Genomic DNA, 22,411 nt, shown 5'->3' with positions numbered 1-22,411 from the left:
ACAAAAATGGGACCAAAAAGAGGATATAAAGGGGAGTATGACATGGAAGTCCCAAACAGTGTTGAGCCCTTCTTCAATGTTGAAGAGGGGATCAAAATAAGCCTATTTTCAGTTTACATCAGGCTCTAAAACAAATCACACACAAGCCAAGAATTCTATGCAAGATTATGGCATTCAAGGAGGATATTGAAGCAAGTGCAAGCTACTGTCCTCAAACAGCAAGAGGTCCTCAATCAAACATGAAGAGGACCTCAAAATATGATGATTTGAAGTTTAGGTCGGAGCCCAAAAGTGCAAGCAACTATGGCTTAGATATAGGCCAAAACAATGCGCAAAAGAGGGAAAATGAGACTCACCCTTGTAGAACCAAACTTTAGCAACCTTTGGACTGAGTTTGGGAGCTTTTAACCTCTGGAGGACAGCCTCAAGCTGCTGGAATGGGCGTTGGATGCCTTGTGCTATGAGTTGATGAAGAAATGGCCCAAGAACAAGGGTATTTGGTGGTTGAATGAGAGAGATATAGAGAGAGATCAAGGGTTGTGTGTATGTATATCAGATATATCTATATATCTCTGGTTTTTTTGTTCCAAAAAATCCAACCTCAACAAAGGAGGAGGAGAGGTGCTTATATAAGCCATGCTAAGCTTCTAAGACAAGCTTCAAAGGGGCCAAGGGGTTCAAGGGGGGGTGCAAGGCTTCTAGAGGAAGCTAAAACAGCTGGCCAAGCTTCTCCAAGAAGCTTGGCCAAAAGGTTCAAGCTTCTAGAAGGTTAGGGGGTTCAAAGGCTCACAAGGTGCAAAACAAGCACACATGCACGTGGGGGATCGATTCTGTGCATTCCAGCTGGCACAGCTGGAATCCACTCAATCTGCAGAATGCTCCGGAAGGTCGTCGGCTAGCAAAAATTGCCGGTCAGCACAATAAAGTGGCGGTCGGCACAATAAATGGCCGGTCGGCACAATAAATTGCCGGCCGGCACAAACAGAGTGCCGATGGGTGGCCGGTGAGGTCAAAAAAGTGCCGGTGGATGTCCAGATTGAAGCCCCGGAAGTTAGCTTTCCAATGGCGCAAACCTTGCATCAAAATTCCTCCTGTGGAAAAAGTTATGCCCTTTTCCGTGAAGCTGCGCAGATTCGATCCAACCGGGATGATGCCCGACTTCAACTGATCATATCTCCCCCACCCGGACTTGGCTCTAGGAGATTCTTGAGTGAAAAATGAAGCCCTAGAAGTAAGATTTCCGATGGTGGTGGCCCCATAGCTAAACTCCAAATGTACAGACAGATAAGCCCGATTCAGCGAGGGCTGCTCGACTCGCTTCTACCCGGATTCATGCCGAACTTCTCCCGAACTAGTTTTCTCCTCTCCTTTCCTCTTTTCTTCAACTCCAAAACCCTAAACAAAGTGTTTTGAAATATTTGCCTCTCTTCTAGCCGAAGAAACTGATTTTTTGCCCTGCACATCTCTCAACACCGAGCAAACCATCAGTAGTGCCCAAGTCTTAAGGGCGGTCAAAAATGGGGTGTCTACAGTTGCCCCTCTTTGACAGAACTCGAAAGTCATAACAATGACGGGAGTGAATGTCAAAGCCCCGAGACGACCCATTTTTGACAAGGCCGAAGACTTGGACAAACAAACAAAATACAAATGAATGAATGGTTGTGCCCGCAGGCTGCCTACGTATCCCTTTGCAAGGAATCAAACCAGCGTAGTTCAGGGGCATGATGCAAATGATATGCAGGAAGACTTTGATAATTGGACTTATACGCCACGCGAAGCCGGTTTGAACATTGGACTTATATGCTACGCAAAGCCGGTTTGTAATTGGACTTATACGCTTTCGCGAAGCCGGTTTGATAAAACAATGCAAGTGGAATGTGCGTGACAACGCAAGTGAAGAGGTGTGCATGACAATGCGACCTAAGATGAATTCCAAACACACTGAAATTGTGTGGGGAAATGGGACAGGGAGAAACATAGGGACATATCCCGGTGTTTTGGAATGGTGTGAGCATTGGAACGTATTCCGAACGCTTTTAACTGAAGAGGGAGAAACATAGGGACGTATCCCAAGGATTAGGGACGTATCCCAAAGGTTAGGGACGTATCCCAAAGGTTAGGGACGTATCCCAAAGATGAGGGACGTATCCCAAAGATTAGGGACGTATCCCAAGGATTAGGGACGTATCCCAAAGATTAGGGACGTATCCCAAAGATTAGGGACGTATCCCAAAGGTGAGGGACGTATCCTAAAGATTAGGGACGTATCCCGAAGGTTAGGGACGTATCCCAAAGATTAGGGACGCATCCCAAAGATGAGGGACGTATCCCAAAGGTTAGGGACGTATCCCAAAGATTAGGGACGTATCCCAAAGGTGAGGGACGTATCCCAAAGATTAGGGACGTATCCCAAAGGTGAGGGACGTATCCCAAAGATTAGGGACGTATCCCAAGGGTTAGGGACGTATCCCAAGGATTAGACAAAGGAGAAGAAACATAGGGACGTATCCTGGTGTTTCAGAAAAGGAGAAAGAAACGTAGGGACGTATCCCGGTGTTTCAGAAAAGGAAGAGAAACATAAGGACGTATCCCAGTGTCTCGGAAAAGGGAGAGAAACATAAGGACGTATCCCAGTGTCTCGGAAAATGAGGAGTGAAACGTATGGACGTATCCCGATGTTTCGGAAAGAGAGAGAAACGTAGGGACGTATCCCGGTGTTTCGGAAAGAAGGAGAAACATAGGGACGTATCCCGGTGTTTCGAAAAAGGAGAAGAAACATAGGGACGTATCCCGGTGTTTCGGAAAGAGAGAGAAACGTAGGGACGTATCCCGGTGTTTCGGAATGGAAGAAGAAACATAGGGACGTATCCCGGTGTTTCGGAAAGAAGGAGAAACATAGGGACGTATCCCGGTGTTTCGAAAAAGGAGAAGAAACATAGGGACGTATCCCGGTGCTTCGGAAAGGTAAGAGAAACATAGGGACGTATCCCGGAGTTTCGGAAAAAGAGAAAGAAACATAGGGACGTATCCCGGAGTTTCCGAATGAGAAGGGAAAGCATAAGGACGTATCCCAGTGTTTCCGAATAAGAGAGCATGCATAACAATGCAAGTGGAAAGTGCGTGACAACGCAAGTGAAAAGGTGCATGACAATGCAAATGTAATGAGCATGACAATGCTGGATAGATGTGCAAAATCAATGCAATGAATGAGCATAACAATGCTAGTGAAGTGGGTGCATAACAATGCAATTGGAACGTGCATCACAATGCAAGATTGATCTTGCGCCTGAGGTAGAGGTACACTCATATTTCGGAGCATTGACAAGGCCCTGAAGAGGTACGTCCGGAGTACAATCACGGAATTTTCTGAAGTTGACACAAACTCAGATACTTCGATTTTCGCTCTTTTGCTTTTGCTTTGCAGTCTGGAACTATCATAGCTTCAGATAGGTCCTGGTTTCACCGTTCACACTTATCGGGGGTGGACCCTGCAGTTTTCGAAAGAACAAATTTCCTTTTTTGCACAAATGTGGAGAATGGCACAACACTCTGAGCACACAACAAATCATTTTTTGAAATTGAGAAAATGAGTTCTCGACCAGGTATTGAGCCTACGACTGAACACAGCGAGAAAGACTCAACAACGGAAAACAAAAGGTAAACAACCTAAACACGTCGAGACACGCTCGGAACGACTCAAAGCAAGAATCGAGACAAACAAAACAAAAGACACGACACACAGACGTGCACAGGGAGCCTGTTTCACCGGGTATTATTCCCACCCTTTCTTATTTGTGATTCTCACATCACTCGGCTCTCAAGCTCGGTTTTTCTCTCAAAATCCTTTTCTCGCTTTTTCTCTCAGCGCACATCTCTCTATTCTTTAATCTCTCGTTTTTCATCCCTCCGCTGGGTGGTTGATGGATAAGCTGGAAATTGTGGGCTCTTGCCCCTGGTATTTTACCAGACTCTTGTTCACAACAGTGAATTTCTCCCACAGAGGGGTTGCAATGCGACCAGACGCGCAGCAGATCTGCAATTGACATCGGTTGACGATGCTCCGCTGGGGAGTTTGGACGTGATCAGATCTGTCTAGATGAGGGAGTGGAATATCTTGATCCTTTCCAGTTTGTGCTTCGCACTTGACTTGATTCCTCGTTGCTTGGAGGATGAGAGAGCTTTTAGCCCTTTGTTGTTGACTTCAGTTGTGCCCTTTTCTGGCAGGTAGAGTGCCCTTCTTGGCAAGTATGTTCTGACAACGGGGGAAAGACAGGAAGCCTGACTCAACTGTGCCCCTAGTTCATTATTTTGACCATTTTTTGTTTTTGTTTTTCTACTAAAACAATTTTGACCAACATGAGAGTCAGATTAACACACTTGTTCGATTTTTGATTTGAAATCATGCAAGTCAGGCTATGAGCACTGAAAATTTTCCTTTTTTGGGTCCAAGAAATGGTCCAGTTTTGGAAAAGATGGAATAATTTTCGAGGGATCAGTCAACCTCAGTAAAAATTCTCAAAAACTATTTTTGCAAACGGCCAATGCTTAACAAGCACGGAACCCACTCTTGAGACGCACAACCTCGGATTTGGAGGAAAATTGCCCCATTGCTCGAAGAGAGCTGCATGGCAACGGAACGTTGCCCCTTGTTTGCACGGCACCGCAGCGCATTGAATGGCAACGGAAAGTTGCCCCTTGTCTGAATGGCACCGTAGCGCATTGAATGGCAACGGAAAGTTGCCCCTTGTTTGAATGGCACCGCAGCACATTGTAGTCAGTCTTCACAGTGAAGGTCACAACCAAACTCTCAGATACAGAGAAGGCAAAGATGATCAAAACCATTACATGGACACAATTGATTTTAGAGGTGTTTGTGGCTGGACTTCAGAATGAAGTTGCCTACGTATCCCAAACATGGGAATCAAGCCTTACGTAGTTCCGGGGTAAGGTACACTCGGGTATTAACCTCTCCTTTTTAGGCTCTAACTTTTGCCAAGGCGCCCGTTGCGGGTTTTCGACCTTGCGAGCTTTGTTCTTCTTTTCTTTTCAATTCTTTTCATTTTTTTATCTTTTCTTTTCTTTCTTTTTTTCTTTTCTTTTTTTTTTCTTCCCTTTTTTTTTCTTTTCTTTTTTTTGTTCTTTTCCTTTTTTCCTTGCTCTAACTTTTGCCTGGGTCGCCCTTCCAGGTTTTCAACCCAGCGAGCCTCTCAAGGGTAAAAGTATAACAAGTCCATGCCAAATGGTTTTGAGATCCTAGAGTCATCTGAATCCAGGAGAATGGCTGCTGCTTTGCAAGAGGACTCATCTTCAGCTCTTCGAGCATGTCTGATATCTTTGCCCCTAGTTCGAGGGGTACTTCCGTTCCAGCTTTGCAAGCTCATTCTGATCTTCTGATCTTTTTGATCTGACTTTCCTGGCCTCTTGTTCGAGGGCTGCTTCAAATCTGGCCACACAGGCCTCACGTTGTGGTTGACCGTTGAACGTTCTGAACTCAGGTTCAAGGTTTGAAAGTGAGGGGTCGAGTCTCGAGGCTGAGAGCGATCCTAGGCTGCACAATCTCAAGAGCGATTCCACACAGGTCTTCGCAGGACTGCGCAAAATATTTTTTGAAATTTTTTAAGAAAACGACAAATCGCTCGCGCCGAAGATAGTGTGGGACCAATCTGGATCAAGCCAGGATCCTTCTCAGTACTCACATTAACAAACATGATCTCATTCATTAAGGGCTTAGCACGCCTCTCTTTCTCTCAGTTGATCAAGTTTTGCAAAACCCAAGGAATTCTTTCCTCTTTGTTTTTATCACAATGTTTCAAAAAAAAGTTTTGGAAAACTTAGGTCATTACAATGACTTGAAAGGCACAGAAAAGGCAGGCCAAGAGCACTGTCATCTCATTCAAACTTCTGGCATAACTGGCACACGGCAGAAGCAAACGCAAGAGTGTGGAAATCACTGCTGTTCATTCAAATCTGTTGGCACAACTGGCTCCCTGGCAGAAACAGACTCAAAAGGACAAACACAAAGCAAAATAGTGATATCCGAAGTAACACCCCCGGAATCACCCGACTTTAACAAAACAGGACTGACTCGACACAACAAGACAGACCCGACTGACTCAGCATGAAAAGACTGACCCAATACAAAACGACAAGACTGACCCAATACCCAAGTCAGAAAGTACAAAACTAACATTCACAAATGCTCAAAACAGTGCGTGCCATACACCATATCTGGAGTAAACTGAGTGCCGCCCGCAGGTGGTCCAACCTCTGATCACATCACATTATCCCCCCACAAGTTCACTGATCAAGTGTCGATAGACTTCGCAGGACCTGGTGCGGGGATGACCCCGTTGTCAATCAAATTTTGTATCTCGTGGTGGAGACGGACGCAACTGTCGGTGTCATGACCGGTTTGTTGATGGAAAGCACAGTACTTAGTCGGGTCATGTTTTGGAGGGAGAGGATCGGGTAAAGGCCGTTGCTCTAATGGTTTCAGATGTCCTTTCCTGAGTAGGACCCCCAGGGCTTTAGACAAAGACATATAGAGTGGGGTGAAAACCCTCTTGCCTCGGGGCAGATAGTCTGAAGTTCGGGGGTTTGAAGTGGATGCACCAACAAAGGGGGTGGCTGCTCTTGGTGTGGTGGTGGTGACCATGCCCACTTCAGATGATCTTGCAGCTGCATCACCGCTGGTGGTCACATTCGAACTACGGGAAAATGCCCTCCTGGGCTGCTCCTTATCCTGGTCAAACAGACCTTGCCTCATTGCATCTTCGATTTGTACCCCCATATCGTGTAAATCTGAGAAAGTGGGAAAGGGGATTACAATCATTCTCTGCATTAGCTTAGGCTGGAGATTGCGCACAATCATCCGTATTTGATCCTTATCTGTTGGCCTAATGGTCATCATTGAGGCCTTGGCCCTCCAGCGGGCCACGAATTCTGAGAAGCTCTCCTTAGGCTCCTGCCTCGTCGTCTCAAGATCACGGGTCGTAATCTCGATTTGGGTATTGTATGAATATTGTGCGACGAAGGCCTCAGCCATCTCATCCCAACTTCTCTTGACGTCATCCTCCAACTTGGCATACCATGCGGCCGCTACACCCGACAGGGTCCGGCCAAACAAAGACAGCTTCTGCAATCTAGTGAGGCCCATTGGTCTTAGGACGTCTGAAAATAGTCGCAGGTGTACCATGGGATCCTCAGATCCGTCAAAACGATCGATTTGTGGCATCTTAAACCGATCTGGCAGCGTCACAGCTGCGTCGATGTATCCGTTTCCAATGTCCAGAATGGACTTCGCACCTTGAGATTTTTTGAACAGCTTTTCAAGCTTGTGCATTTTTAATGCCACGGGCTCCACCTCGAGCTCGAAGGGAGAATCTGATTGGTTGATAGGAGTGGGTGCCTTGGAGAGTTGAGGCAGAATCGGGGGTGGAGCTGGCCCGACTGGAATGTCCGTATCATCCTGGACATGGGTTGCCTCTCCGAGTGTGGGAACTCTTGGTGGGGGAGGAGCCTGGTGCGAAGTAGATACTCCAGTTTGCTGCTCCAATCTGGCAATTGTCTCTGCCTGTTGGGCTATGACCACAGCCTGTTGCTTGGCGAATTCTGCTTGACGGACAGTGTCTTGCTGCATGGCTTTCATACTATCCTGGAGTTGGCGCACCATCTCTTCCAGACTCGACATACTGTTCTAATCTAACTGAGCAACCGGTATATCTGTCTCTGTGGCAAAAGCAGATATCTCAACCCAACTGCACACAGGCGAGATGGATAATGACTGTTGATCTGAAGACTGTTGAACTGATGATCTGTGCCTGACTAGCCTGCTCTGGCCCTGATTACCCTTGAACTGAGTCTCTGACCTGACAAAGTCTATCAGCACAAGTCCGATGAACCTCGGGAGATATCGGAGCCTTCTGAAGCTATGGTTCCAGGACTACCTTGCAAAAGGGAAAACAGAGAGCATCTCAGCCTAATTTCACTGGAACAGATTTGAGCATACTAGGATGAATGTACCCAATACTGATCACTGTTTCCTAAATATCTGCCTGTAAACTGATACCCTCAGGTAAAACTGATTCCCCAAATACTGATGCTGATGCCCACAGGCCTGATACCCAGACTTGTAAACTGGTATATGCATTCCTGTAGAGATACACTCTAAAAGCACATAGCAAGTAAGAGAGAGCCAAAACACCCCTATGTTAGGGTAGGGTTTCCCTGTCCTATTTTGTCAGGAGCTAGGGTTTCACTACGCACACAGCGGTTTCAAACAACCTATAATCGGGTAAGCAACCTGTCCTAGCTTGGAATGGTCACTATGGATTCCGAATATGCACTAGGTCGAATGGTCAAAAAGGGTGCCCCGGTAAAACCGGGGTTTGTGTTCCCATACTGTCAGAGCCCATAGCCGGTCAACCTTACGGACATGCCTTGACAAGACAAGCCTCCGGCAAACCGTTCAGGAATGGCAGATGGCAAACACTGTGTTCCTAGGCGCACCAATGCACATGCAATGCAAAGAAACACATAAATGAAGTCAAAATGGGATATTGCGAGTTCGAGTCAAGCTCTCTAAATATCCCCAGCAGAGTCGCCAGAAACTGTAACATGTCCGCGGGGGGGACCTCGCTGCTACAGTTCGGACTCGACTTGTGTCACGGTTCTTAATCTGAACCAAAGAGTCCAAATCTGGCAAATCGTTTGAGAAAACAGATTTTGTTGAAAAAGTAGTGCCAAACATGGACTGCTTTGCCAGATACAGAGTCGCCACCTAAATATTTTTAAAATGGGGAAATTTAGGAAACCCTGACTCGGTGCCGAAGGCCACATGTCCGTCATCACCGGAGTTGTCTCGGCTCGGGAGCTTGGGTACGATCGGGGAAGGTCAGCTATGAGCACCCCCTTTCGCCCGGTCCGAAGACCGGCCTCTACTAACCGTGATATCCGTTTTTGAAAACTTTATGTGTTCTTAAACCAATTGTTAGCCTAGAATTACTATGTTATGCGCGCAGCAAACAAGTATAGACCAAACCGCCCAAATTGGAACAAAGCATTTCATGTTTGTTTTGAAAATGGTTTGCTACTCGCAAGTAGGCTAAAATGCAAATTTTGCCACTCTCAAGTGGGCTTTTAGAGAAGATGATTTTGCCACTATCTAGTGGGCTTAAAACTCACAGTTTTAATGCATTATTCCAATTTAGGTAATTCAACCTCCACCCACAGGCATTCAAACAGTTTATCTCATATAAGCACTTAACCGCATGGTAAGCATACTGTCATGTTAACATTCACACGCATGCGAGATGCTAAAGCATAAATACTTACATTGTACTCCGTGCCAAAACAGTAAACTAGTTAGCAAACATGCATGTCCTAGTTCATGTTAAAAAATGGCTAATGCATCACATGCAAAAATGCAATCTAGGCAGGCTCGGCTAACCTAAGCATGGCATATGAAATGCGATCAACTATCACATAGTCAATTTTTGAATTGAAGTACGAATGCAGTTAGCGTGATGTACCGAGCCTAATGCATGCAGTACAAATGCATGGATGCACGCATGCATAACATAAAGTATGCTAAAATAAATGTGCCCTAATCTACCATCATAAGTAGGTAAATAAAAGGGAGAAAGAAGTGGGGGTTGGAAGACATGCACACACACACCCACACTTATTACAAGTTTGCCCTCGCTCGGAGGGACCAAATAAATATTACAAATTAATTAACTACGCGAGCTAATTAAATATTACAAATTAATTAACAAATTAATTATTCTAAGAAAACAGTAAACCGCCTCGGGAAGTGCGCCGCCATGCATAGGCTGCCTCTGTTTTCTTTCCTGTGCTCCTTCGGAGGCTGTCAAAACCTCAGGACTGCTTCCTTGGATGCTGGGAGACACCACCGGCTGGGTGAAATTGCCACCGGCACTGAGATGTTGCCACCGGCACAAAATTAAAGCTGTCGGCAGAGAAAAGATTGCCGGCCGGCACCTTACACTACCGGTCGGCAAATAAAGCCTGCAGAACCTGCAACTCACAGCAACAGAGGGCAAGACAAAGCATGGCAGCACAATTCAAGGCATGTATGCACCAACCATGTCCCTTGTCATTGTAATGACTCAAAGGGACATGTGCCTCGATTCTCGGACCACCAATCGCGCATTTCCATGCATGATGGCCCAAGGAATCAAGTATGCAACTTTCATGTCAAATGAAATGCAAACCAATCAAACAAACTAAAGCCCAACCTCTATCACATGATCAAGAGGCAAGGCATGCATGCCAATGCAATGCAACCTAGGCATACGAGCTAAGGATGCAACATGCCGATACAAGCAAACATGCAAGGTGAGCATGCAAATAAGCAAGGGATGGTCTTAAACATGAATTAGGCAGCTCTAGTTAGGCCCAAAACAGTGGCCAATGGAAGAAGATGAAGTGCCTCGAAATGCGTGCGCACGGGCACGCAAACCGAGGCAATGGCATATGCAATGCAATGGCTAAAATGGCATATAGAATGCAACATGGACTTATACTAACATGAGAGAGCCTCAGCCACACTCACATAAGAGGCCGATGGATGAAAATGAAGTTCCTCGAAATGCGTGCACACGGGCACGCAAACCGAGGCGATGGCATATGCAATGCAATGGCATGGAAAATGATATGAAAGTATGCCAATGGGATTTCAGCACTGAAATGTGGGGAAAACAGCCCCGAAATGAGGCGAAAACACACCCGATGCATGGAATAGTCCCGAAACATGGACTTTGGCACCCGAAATGGCCTATAGCTATATCAAACATGCACAACATGGATATGCAATGAATAGACAGTAGCAAGGCAGCCCCAAAATTAGCATTTTACTAGTACAACTCATGGCCAAAAAGCAAACAAAGATAGGGCAACAATGGCATACAAAAACGGCCCTAAACATGAGATTATGAAGCAACTCACAGCTGCTGTCCCCAAACATGTTAGGGCCCTTCAACAACATTGAAGAGGGGCCCAAAATATGCACATTTACAGTTCATGGCAAGGCTCGAAAACAGGTACAAGCATGGCAAACAATTTATGCAAGATTAAGGCCACAAAAGGGCTATAACATGAGGTATACAAAACATTCACCAAACAAGAAAATACCCTTAATAAAACATGTTCAGGAGGTCAAAATAAAGCCAGTTTTAGTTCGGACCAAGGTCCAAAAACAGCAACATCAGGGGCTGCCAAGACATACAAAAATGGGACCAAAAAGAGGATATAAAGGGGAGTATGACATGGAAGTCCCAAACAGTGTTGAGCCCTTCTTCAATGTTGAAGAGGGGATCAAAATAAGCCTATTTTCAGTTTACATCAGGCTCTAAAACAAATCACACACAAGCCAAGAATTCTATGCAAGATTATGGCATTCAAGGAGGATATTGAAGCAAGTGCAAGCTACTGTCCTCAAACAGCAAGAGGTCCTCAATCAAACATGAAGAGGACCTCAAAATATGATGATTTGAAGTTTAGGTCGGAGCCCAAAAGTGCAAGCAACTATGGCTTAGATATAGGCCAAAACAATGCGCAAAAGAGGGAAAATGAGACTCACCCTTGTAGAACCAAACTTTAGCAACCTTTGGACTGAGTTTGGGAGCTTTTAACCTCTGGAGGACAGCCTCAAGCTGCTGGAATGGGCGTTGGATGCCTTGTGCTATGAGTTGATGAAGAAATGGCCCAAGAACAAGGGTATTTGGTGGTTGAATGAGAGAGATATAGAGAGAGATCAAGGGTTGTGTGTATGTATATCAGATATATCTATATATCTCTGGTTTTTTTGTTCCAAAAAATCCAACCTCAACAAAGGAGGAGGAGAGGTGCTTATATAAGCCATGCTAAGCTTCTAAGACAAGCTTCAAAGGGGCCAAGGGGTTCAAGGGGGGGTGCAAGGCTTCTAGAGGAAGCTAAAATAGCTGGCCAAGCTTCTCCAAGAAGCTTGGCCAAAAGGTTCAAGCTTCTACAAGGTTAGGGGGTTCAAAGGCTCACAAGGTGCAAAACAAGCACACATGCACGTGGGGGATCGATTCTGTGCATTCCAGCTGGCACAGCTGGAATCCACTCAATCTGCAGAATGCTCCGGAAGGTCGTCGGCTAGCAAAAATTGCCGGTCAGCACAATAAAGTGGCGGTCGGCACAATAAATGGCCGGTCGGCACAATAAATTGCCGGCCGGCACAAACAGAGTGCCGATGGGTGGCCGGTGAGGTCAAAAAAGTGCCGGTGGATGTCCAGATTGAAGCCCCGGAAGTTAGCTTTCCAATGGCGCAAACCTTGCATCAAAATTCCTCCTGTGGAAAAAGTTATGCCCTTTTCCGTGAAGCTGCGCAGATTCGATCCAACCGGGATGATGCCCGACTTCAACTGATCATATCTCCCCCACCCGGAGTTGGCTCTAGGAGATTCTTGAGTGAAAAATGAAGCCCTAGAAGTGAGCTTTCCGATGGTGGTGGCCCCATAGCTAAACTCCAAATGTACAGACAGATAAGCCCGATTCAGCGAGGGCTGCTCGACTCGCTTCTACCCGGATTCATGCCGAACTTCTCCCGAACTAGTTTTCTCCTCTCCTTTCCTCTTTTCTTCAACTCCAAAACCCTAAACAAAGTGTTTTGAAATATTTGCCTCTCTTCTAGCCGAAGAAACTGATTTTTTGCCCTGCACATCTCTCAACACCGAGCAAACCATCAGTAGTGCCCAAGTCTTAAGGGCGGTCAAAAATGGGGTGTCTACAAATGTGACTAATGCAACACATGCGATATGAAATTAAATAGGCTTGACTACTAGCATAACATATGAATCAATTTGATAACATGTGGTCTAAGCATGTATTCAAAGAGATATTTAAACGACAATGTAGTTAGAATGATGAATCGAGCCTCGGTGCATGAAATACAGATGGATGCAAACATGGAGAATGCTAAATAAAACACTATGTCCCTAAACTAACCATCTTAAGCAATTAAATAAAAGGGAGAAAGACATGAGATTGGAAGATATACACATTATTACAACATTTGATCCCTCATGCAAAAGGGTGAGAATCAATGTCCGAAAGTCCAAATTAAGTTAATTATTACAAAACCGAATGAATGAATAATAATTAACTTAACTAAGCTAATTAACTACATCATTACAACAATTGAATCAACTAACTATTCTAGTTAACTAACTAATTACAAAACGAAATTGAATAACTAATTAGTTACAACACTTTACAAAATTAACTAGCTACAACTAATTACTTACAACAAGATTAATTACATTCGACAAAATGCGTAAGTGAAGATGGATAAAGGTTGCATGCACAGTGTCTGAGAGCTACTCTATTTGCCCAAGCCGCCTCTATTTCACCTTCAGCCACTGCCTCTGTTTTTTGCAAAACTACACTGCTGGCCACACACTGAGGGCCAACCGTGCATCACTGATGGCCGGTTGTGCATCAATTTGGTGCAAAGCTCTGTTTTTGTGTTCTGAGGTGAACCAGTGCAGACAGAGTGTCCTCAAGCTCTGTTTGTCCCTTTCTACCTCCTCTGTCATGGGAAATTCTTGAGAGAAGGTTGAAATTGATTCCAAAGCCAACAATGAGAAAAATGATTGCTTGATGGTCTCGGATGCAATTTTGGACAAAAGTCAATAAAATGCAAAGAATAAGACCACTCCTCCCTCTTATCATAGTATGAACTCAAAAAGGGAGGTTGCAACGCTTCAAGAATCATCAAAATGCCATGGATTAGCATATGATGACTCTTGACACAAGGAACCTGGCATAACGTCTGACCAAGTTGAATCAATTTAAGCCACTCTCTTTATGTGTGTTGACCCAAGTTTTAAGCCAATTTTATTAAGCCTTGCCATTCTTTAATCCATTTGTCCATGGTGATGTTAAAGTCCGCTAAATAAGAAGTAATGTCAAATGAGAGGTTCTTTTAAAGCATGAGAGAAAGACTATACCGTTGGCAATGACTCTTGAAAAGATTAAGCCATTAAGTAAGAGTCTTTCTTACATGTCTTGAACAACCTTAATTGGTTGAAATCATTCTCAAGAATGAAAGAGAGAGGGATGGTGGAGTGATTGGTAAAATTAGACTCTTAAACATGGAAATAAGTAAAGGAAAGCTTGGAACAACATGCAACAAGTTATGTTTGCCAACTTATGAGACAACAAATGAACTAAAAAAAGCATGAACCAATTTAAAAGGCTTGGACAACCCTAAAAACAGCCCTTAATACATGAAAAATAGAGGCTAAACATGCATGAAAAGAGCTTAAAAAGCTAAACAATAATGAGAAGAATGAATGCTAGTAAGCAAGAACAAGGAGGGGTGGCTAACCCCTCCACTTTTGAAACCTCAAAACATGATTTTTGGCCATTTTAAAACTCTGAAAATTATTGTAGATATCAAAGAAAAAGAGTGGAAAAGGAAGGGTTTGAGCTATAGGTAAAGGTGTGGAAAGAGCAAGCTCTCTCTACCCTTTTGGTAGCTATTCAAACCCAATCTTAAACACTTCAAATTGACTCAAAGCAAAGCAAAGCAAAATAGTAACAATTATGTAGCAAATGAAAGAAATGAAGGCAAGAGAGAAGATAACAAGCTTATACTTTTCAAGGGGTAAGCTTGTTGTTTGTGATCCAAACTTGGTTTCAACCCACTCTCAAGCTTGAATTATGCTTCTTCAAGATCAACCAAGGCTCTAAGGTGGTGAGACAAGGTTGTATGTGGAGTAAATAGATGACACAAGGAATCTAGGTTAGCTTAAAGGTTGCTTGCAATGGAAGAAGAAGGAGGGAGGAGCTCTCAAGGTGTATATAGGCTCTCTAAATTTTTTTCAACCCTTAAAACAATCACACAGCTTCGTTTTTATAGAATTTGAGTTCAAAAGGTAATAAATATCTTCAAAAGTGGATAGCTGGCAGCCTCCCGCCCAGACTAGTGTTTTTCACCACCAAGGGCCAGCCGGCCATTCATAGCCACGGTCGGCCATCACTGATGCATGGCCGGGCTTTGATGCCCTCCCCTGTTTTTTGGTTCAAACTCATCTCAGAGTGGAAAAAGGTCCAAAAATAAAACTCACAGGTTCAAACAAGGTAAATGTTGAAGATTTGAGGTCATTTCGAGAGCCTTATTGAATTCGAATCGTTGTGAATTCAAAGCACACAATTCAACTTTCATCATCGAGTGTACCGAACCAAGCGCCTAAGTCTTGCGGGCGGTCAAAAATGGGGTGTCTACACGCACCCAGTATGGTCACTATGAATTTTTAGTTATGCCATTTGGGTTGACAAATGCTCCAGCCACATTTATGGATTTGATGAATAGAATTTTCCGGTAATTTCTTGACAAATTTGTGGTAGTCTTTGTAGATGATATTCTCATCTATTCACCTTTCGAAGAGGAGCATGAAGGGCATCTTCGCATAATTTTGGAACTTTTTAGGGAGCACCGCTTGTATGCAAAATATGAGAAATGTGAATTCTGGCTTTCCGAAGTGAAGTTTTTGGGTCATGTAGTCTCAGGAGATGGGGTTATGGTAGATTCTTCAAAAATAGAAGTGGTGCAGAGTTGGGAGCAGCCTAAGAACACCAAAAAAATCCATAGTTTTCTGGGCTTAGCGGGTTATTATCGTTGATTTGTAAAGAATTTCTCTTTTATAGCATCTCTATTGACTAAGTTGACTCATAAGGGAGTAAAGTTCATTTGGAGCGAAGCTTGTGAAAACTCCTTCCGAGAACTAAAGCTTAGATTGACTACTGCCCCAGTCCTTATCATTCTGGAACGTGGTTTGGGTTATACGGTATATTGTGATGCCTCGAGAGAGGGGTTGGGATGTGTTCTAATGCAAGATAGAAAGGTGGTAGCATATGGCTCGCGCCAACTGAAGATCCATGAAAGAAACTACTTGACCCACGACCTAGAACTTCCTGCGGTTGTTTTTGCCTTGAAGCTGTGGAGAGACTACCTCTATGGTGAGAAGTTTGAAGTCTTTTCCGACCACAAAAGTCTCAAATATTTATTCTCTAAAAAAGATTTGAATTTGTGCCAGCGGAGATGGATGGAGTTATTAGAGGACTATGATTTTGAGATACACTACCACCCTGGCAAAGCTAATGTAGTAGTGGATGCTTTGAGTAGGAAATTGGTAAGTGTAATGGCTAACCTAGCGATGAGGGGATGGAAGATGATAGAGGATGCCAATGAATTTGCGTTATAGCTCAGTGAATCTTTGGAACAAGCTATCCTCTTTACCACCATCGCACAACTTACCCTTATTGCAAGAGTAGTTGGGGCACAATTGGATGATCCGAAAGTAGAGGCAATAAAAGGGAGAATTCTTCAAGGGAAGGAATAGAGGGGTTTAAATATTTATACAGATTCTAGTATTCGTTACCTTGACCGATTATTTGTACCTGAATCCATGAGGAATGAAGTTTTGAGGGATTTCCATCACTCCCGCCTAGCTGTGCATCTAGGGGGCACCAAAATGTATCACAACTTAAGCCGTCGATTTTGGTGGAGGGGTATGAAAAAGGATGTAGCCTCATTTGTGTCCAAATGCCTGACCTGTTAACAAGTTAAGGCTGAACACCAAAGACCGGCCGGATTGCTACAGCCACTTCCAGTCGCTGAATGGAAATGGGAACATGTCAACATGGACTTTATTTCTGGCCATCCTAGGACTCAAAGAAGTAATGATGCGGTATGGGTGATCGTCGATAGGCTTACTAAGTTGGCTCATTTTCTCGCTATGAGCATTGGGGACTCTATAGAATTTCTAGCTGAACTTTAGGTCCGTGAGATTGTTCGCCTCCATGGGGTACCAATTAGTATAGTGTCAGATAGAGACCCTCGCTTTACAGCCAGGTTATGGCAGTCTTCAAAATGCTTTTTGTACTCGATTAAATTATAGTACTACATACCATCCATAAACCGACAGGCAATCTGAATGCGTTATCCAGATTCTAGAGGATATGCTAAGGGCATGTGCATTAGATTTTAAAGGGTCCTGAGAGAAGCACGTGCCCTTAGTTGAATTTGCTTATAATAATAGCTTTCAAGGAAGTATTGGAATGACACCTTTCGAGGCATTGTATGGGCACTCGTGTAGATCACCGGTGTGTTGGACAGAAGTGGGAGATTAGCCGTTGTTAGGCCTGGATTTAGTTCGCGAAACTACTGAGAAAATAACCTTCATCTGGAAAAGGTTAGTTACAGTTCAGAGCCAACAAAAGGGCTATGTAGATAGAAGAAGATGACCTTTATCTTTTGAAGTTGGTGATCATGTATTTTTGAAGGTCTCCCCTAGGAAAGGATTAATGAGGTTTGGTCGAAGTGGGAAGTTATCGCCTAGATTTATTGGTTTCTTTGATATCATTGAGCGGATTGGAGAAGTGGCGTATCATCTTGCCTTACCGCCTCAACTCTCACGAGTCCATAATGTATTTCATGTGTCTATGCTCCGTAAGTATGAACCTGACCCTTTCCATGTGTTAGATTGGATAGAAATTGAAATGGATGACAATGTATCTTACGAAGAGAGACCGATCCAAATTTTTGATACCCGAGAACAAGTGTTAAGGGGTAAGACAATTCCCCTAGTTAAGATGTTGTGGCACCATCATGGTGTGGAGGAAGCAACATGGGAACGAGAAACTGAAGTACGCGAGAAGTATCTAGAATTATTTTTGAATTTGTAATGTAATAATTTTCTTGCTTTTCCCTTCTATCTAATGAATTTAATATGAATTATAGCCTCCTAATGTTCTCTTGACTTTCTTTTTGCTTTTAGAGTGATATCATGTCTAATTGCATGTTGTTAAGGAATCATAAATGTATTACTATTGTCATGAATTGTCATGGATTAAGAATGAGCCAAAGCTTTCCATTGTTCCCTTGATTCTTGACTCTTGGATTCTAATGGGTATGTTTGTATACAGTTATTGATGGGATTGCTAGAGATTGATGAGTCTATTACTATCATCACACTTTTGTGGCGTTATGGAATTGGTGGAAAACTAGGAAGTATGTTGATATTGCCACATGTGATATCAGGTGGAGAAAGACTGCCAATTTCGGGACAAAATTCCTTAAGGGGGAGAGATTGTGAAATTTGTTTCAGGGGTCGCTCGAGCGAGGAAAGTGTCGCTCAAGTGCAGAATTGTTGCTCCCAGTATCTTGCGAATCTGTAGGCGTGCTTGCTCGAGCGAGGAAAGCATCGCTCGAGTGAAAAATGCTGGCATCCAGTAGTTTCACTGTAGCACTGCAAAACTTCTAAGATCCTTCTTTTTCCACTCGAGCGAAGAAGTTATCGCTCGAGCGAGTCCTTCAGATTATGTCTGGTCGCTTGAGCGTAGGAAGCCACGCTCAAGCGAGCTTCGCGATATCAGCTTTTTAAATATGATGATTCTAGATCATTCTTTTACCTTTTCTTTTCTATTTTACTTCTACTCTTTCCCTCTCTACAAAACCTTAAGTTTCCACCATAAAATACCTCTTATACACTTGAAATCCAACCAAAATCTCTTGCTAAGAGTGAAGAACACTCGAAGATTATCCTTGTCCACCGATTGGATTGTGGGATTGCAAAGGATTCTTGCAGGAGCTTGACTTCCTTGCTTGATTTTCGAGTTAGGGGTGCTTTTACTCTAGTATTTCCTTATTTTGAAGGGATTCTATGGTATTGTTGTGACTATTGTGACTATGAATTAATTTTTGAGGATTGTGTGGAATCAAATTCATGATTTGTGTAAATAAACAACTTGCTTGACTTTTGCCAGATATTTCTTCACTTTTTCTTTTAGAACTTGTATATAAATGTTGTTTAAACCTTTATCTATGATGAAGAAGCAAAACCCCCAAATTTGGCAAAACCTTAGAGTGTACATTTGGTTGGAAGACACTAAATTGAATAGAATTCATTTTGTTTCATGGGATATGATGAATGATCAAGAGATGACAATTGTGGCTTGAATGTTATTTTTCTTTAAAGGTTATGTGGTGTTTCATCTATTGTGATGATGGATGTTTGTTGATGGAATTAAAATGTGATAGAATTGTTAACTGTGCATGAGTTTGGGTAAAAGTCGGTTTTGGGAAAAATGTTGTGTTATGTTGGTACCTGTGAGGGAGTTTAAAAAGGTACACAAATGCCTTGTCTAGGCTTATCGCAAGACGAATGTAGGAAAGATGTTTTTGGGTGTCCACATAGTCCTGCTGTATTGTAGTCGGCGAAAGTGGAAAAACAGATGGTTTTCTTGAGGAGCCCCTTTCCCGTCGTATAATAGTCGGCATATGTGGGGATGGATTTTGAAACTAAAGTAACTTGTGTTGGACTCTTACATGAGACTCATGGTTTGTTTTCCAACGATGTGATTGTTTAAATGTTGTGTTGAGAAGGTGTGAAATGTAATTGTCCATGTTAAATTGTTATGTATTTACAAAAGTGGTGAAGATGAAATGTGCTCATAATTTATTATTATGTTTTGTCTTAAGGATGCCATAAATTCATTCGAATGATTAAATACTTGAGTAAATGTATTCCTACTTGGCGATCTGCTCAGCCCTAATTTATTTTTTTCAGGGACAGATGAAGTTTTGCCTCAGTAGAGCAGAGGACACTTAGTTGGTTTTGAAAGAGGAAGACAAAAAGATATTTTGTATTGAGACTTAATTGTTTTGTGTAATGTTCTATTTAGTTTTGATGTACCTTATAGGCCAGTGAGGCAATTGTTAATGTAATGCCATCTAGATTCTTGAACCAGGATAAATTTTGGAACATGTAATCCTTGGACTTTGTACGATGGAAAATGTTAGTTCAAAGGGGAAAGATGGCCCTTTTGGTGTTAAGTTCTGATGGTCGTGAATGTTTCTTACATTAATTATCAGAGTGTGACACACGTGGCTTAAGCTTTTGAAACCACGTAAAAGAGTGTTGCAATATGGATATGACTCTTTGCTGCCTCCACAAGTGTTAATTCAAGTTTATGAGAAAAACAATGAACATAATACGCACTTTCATTCTCTTCCATTATAAGCCTCGTCAGTTTGTTGAACTTACCCTGCATATCAATATTATTGACCTCATCATAACTTTCTCCACACAACCTAAATATGCTTAAGCCATGTGTAAAAAATAAGTCTTTAACCACCTTCTTAAGTGAAAGAACACTAGAACTAGTACTTTGCTTGATACCCAAAAAATGCTCAATCACATATCCCCTACTATCCACATATCTCACTACAAGAAAAAACACTTTTGGCGACCACCTATTTTTTTTGGTCGCAAATAGTCCACTTTCTGCGACTAAAATTTAACTTTTGGCGACCACAATTTTTTGGTCGCGGAAGATCACCTTTTGGCGACCAAAAAAAAATGTTGGTCACGGAAAGTATACTATTGGCGACCAAAGGCTTTTTTGGCCGCGGAAGATCACCTTTTGGCGACCAAAAAAAAAGTTGGTCATGGAAAGTATACCCTTTGGCGACCAAAAAAAAAAGTTGGTCGTGGAAAGTATATTATTGGCGACCAAAGGCTTTTTTGGTCGCGGAAGATTACCCTTTGACGACCAAAAAAAAAAGTTGGTCGCGAAAAGTATGCTATTGGCGACCAAAGGCTTTTTTGGTGGCGGAACATCACCTTTTGGCGACCAAAAAAAAAAATTTGGTCGCGGAAAGTATACTATTGGCGACCAGAGGCTTTTTTTGTCGCGGAAGATTACCCTTTGGTGACCAAAAAAAAAAGTTGGTCGCGGAAAGTTATGGTGGGATAAATTTAAAAAAAAATGATACTACAGTAATTACATGCTATTTTTCTATTTAGGCATTAAAAGTTTTATAAAATAATAGATAACCCAATTTTTATGGGTTATATATTTTTTTTGCCAAATATGAACAAGAAGTATGTTATTGGTAGAGTGGCAGAATGGATTGGGTGCATAAGGTGACTCTTTGGTCAGGAGTTCAAGTCCCAGGGAGCACAAAAGAATTATTTTTTTTGGGTCAAGGCGCTGACTTTTGGCGACCAACTTATCTTTGGTCGCTAAAAGTTTACTTTTGGCTAATATGAATTGGACTTTCCGCAACCAAAAATGTTGGTCGCGAATGGTCACTTTTAGTGACCAAAGACTTTTTTGGTCGTAGAAAACTATCTGTGACGAGGCTTTAGCGACCAACTCGCGACCAACATATTTTGGTCGCGAAAAGGTTTTAGCGACCAAATATGGTACTTTTCGCGACCAAAATATTGGTCATGGAAAGTGTTTTTTCTTGTAGTGTCTCAAAGAAACAATCTGTTAGGTTTTTATTCTTGGCAATCCCGTTTGACAAAACTCCTTTCAGTTGTATTTGTTTTCGCACTTTTATTTTAGTGAGGCTATGAGTTTATTAGATGCGAATCCAACCCGAATTGTGCCTTGCAGAGAAGTTTGTGATGTTAATGCTTTCAAGATTGCCACCTCGCTGATTATGATGGGGGTCGAGCTGCCCGATCAGCTCGCAGCCGAAGCAAAATGCAAAAATGCATTCAAAGTTGCCTGCCCGCTCGAGCGTCCATTCCCCCGCTCGAGTGGAGAATGCTGAGTTCCAGAAGTTTGGTGAGCCTGCAAAAATACTATGATCCGTGTTTTCACGCTCGAGCGTCGAAATCCCCACTCGAGCGTACATCCTGGTTTGGAACACGTCATATAGTGTCCCCGCTCGAGCGTACACCCTAGTGTGGAACACTTCATATAGTGTCCTCGCTCGAGCGTCCATTCCTACGCTCGAGCGAACCTCACGATTTCAGATTCTATAAATTCGCAAGTTGCTCCGAATCTAGGATAACCTCTCCAGATCTTCTTCTTGGGTACTAGGGTTTATATCCGGGGATATTTTGCTAGTTTTCTTTGATGTTTTGATTGAGTATTCAACTCATGATTTAAAGAGTATACATCAAAGGATTGTTTGTTTAATTTTACACAAAAGAGAGAGTTGTTCTTCGGTGGATTCTGAAGAAGTCGAGCCTGAAGCTTTGGTGGATTCTAGAGTGGCTCGTCGTCAAGACAATTCCGAGATGAAGACGGGGTTGGAAGAGGCACATAGAGGTTGGTTCAATTCAGGTGTGGATTCGTTAGGTAATTGAGAGTATACCTGTGTAATTCCTTTATATCTTCTTAGTGGATTGATTTGTGGCTGTTGCCTGTGAGTTTTTTTATCACAATTGGAGGTGTCTAATTGTGGTTTTTCCAAGTAAAATCGTTGTGTTGATTTGTCTTGATTGTTTGATTGGGATTGTTGTTTACTGCTTAAAATTGATACATAATCACAAATCAACATCTAGGGGATTTCTAGATTTTTCAATTGGTATCAGAGCGGGCCGCTCTATTTTTTTTT

The sequence above is a fragment of the Camellia sinensis genome, chromosome 4, assembly GCF_055761805.1.
Source record: "Camellia sinensis isolate YWXY chromosome 4, ASM5576180v1, whole genome shotgun sequence".
Classification (NCBI taxonomy): domain Eukaryota; kingdom Viridiplantae; phylum Streptophyta; class Magnoliopsida; order Ericales; family Theaceae; genus Camellia; species Camellia sinensis.
Note: the sequence above shows the minus strand (reverse complement) of the source record.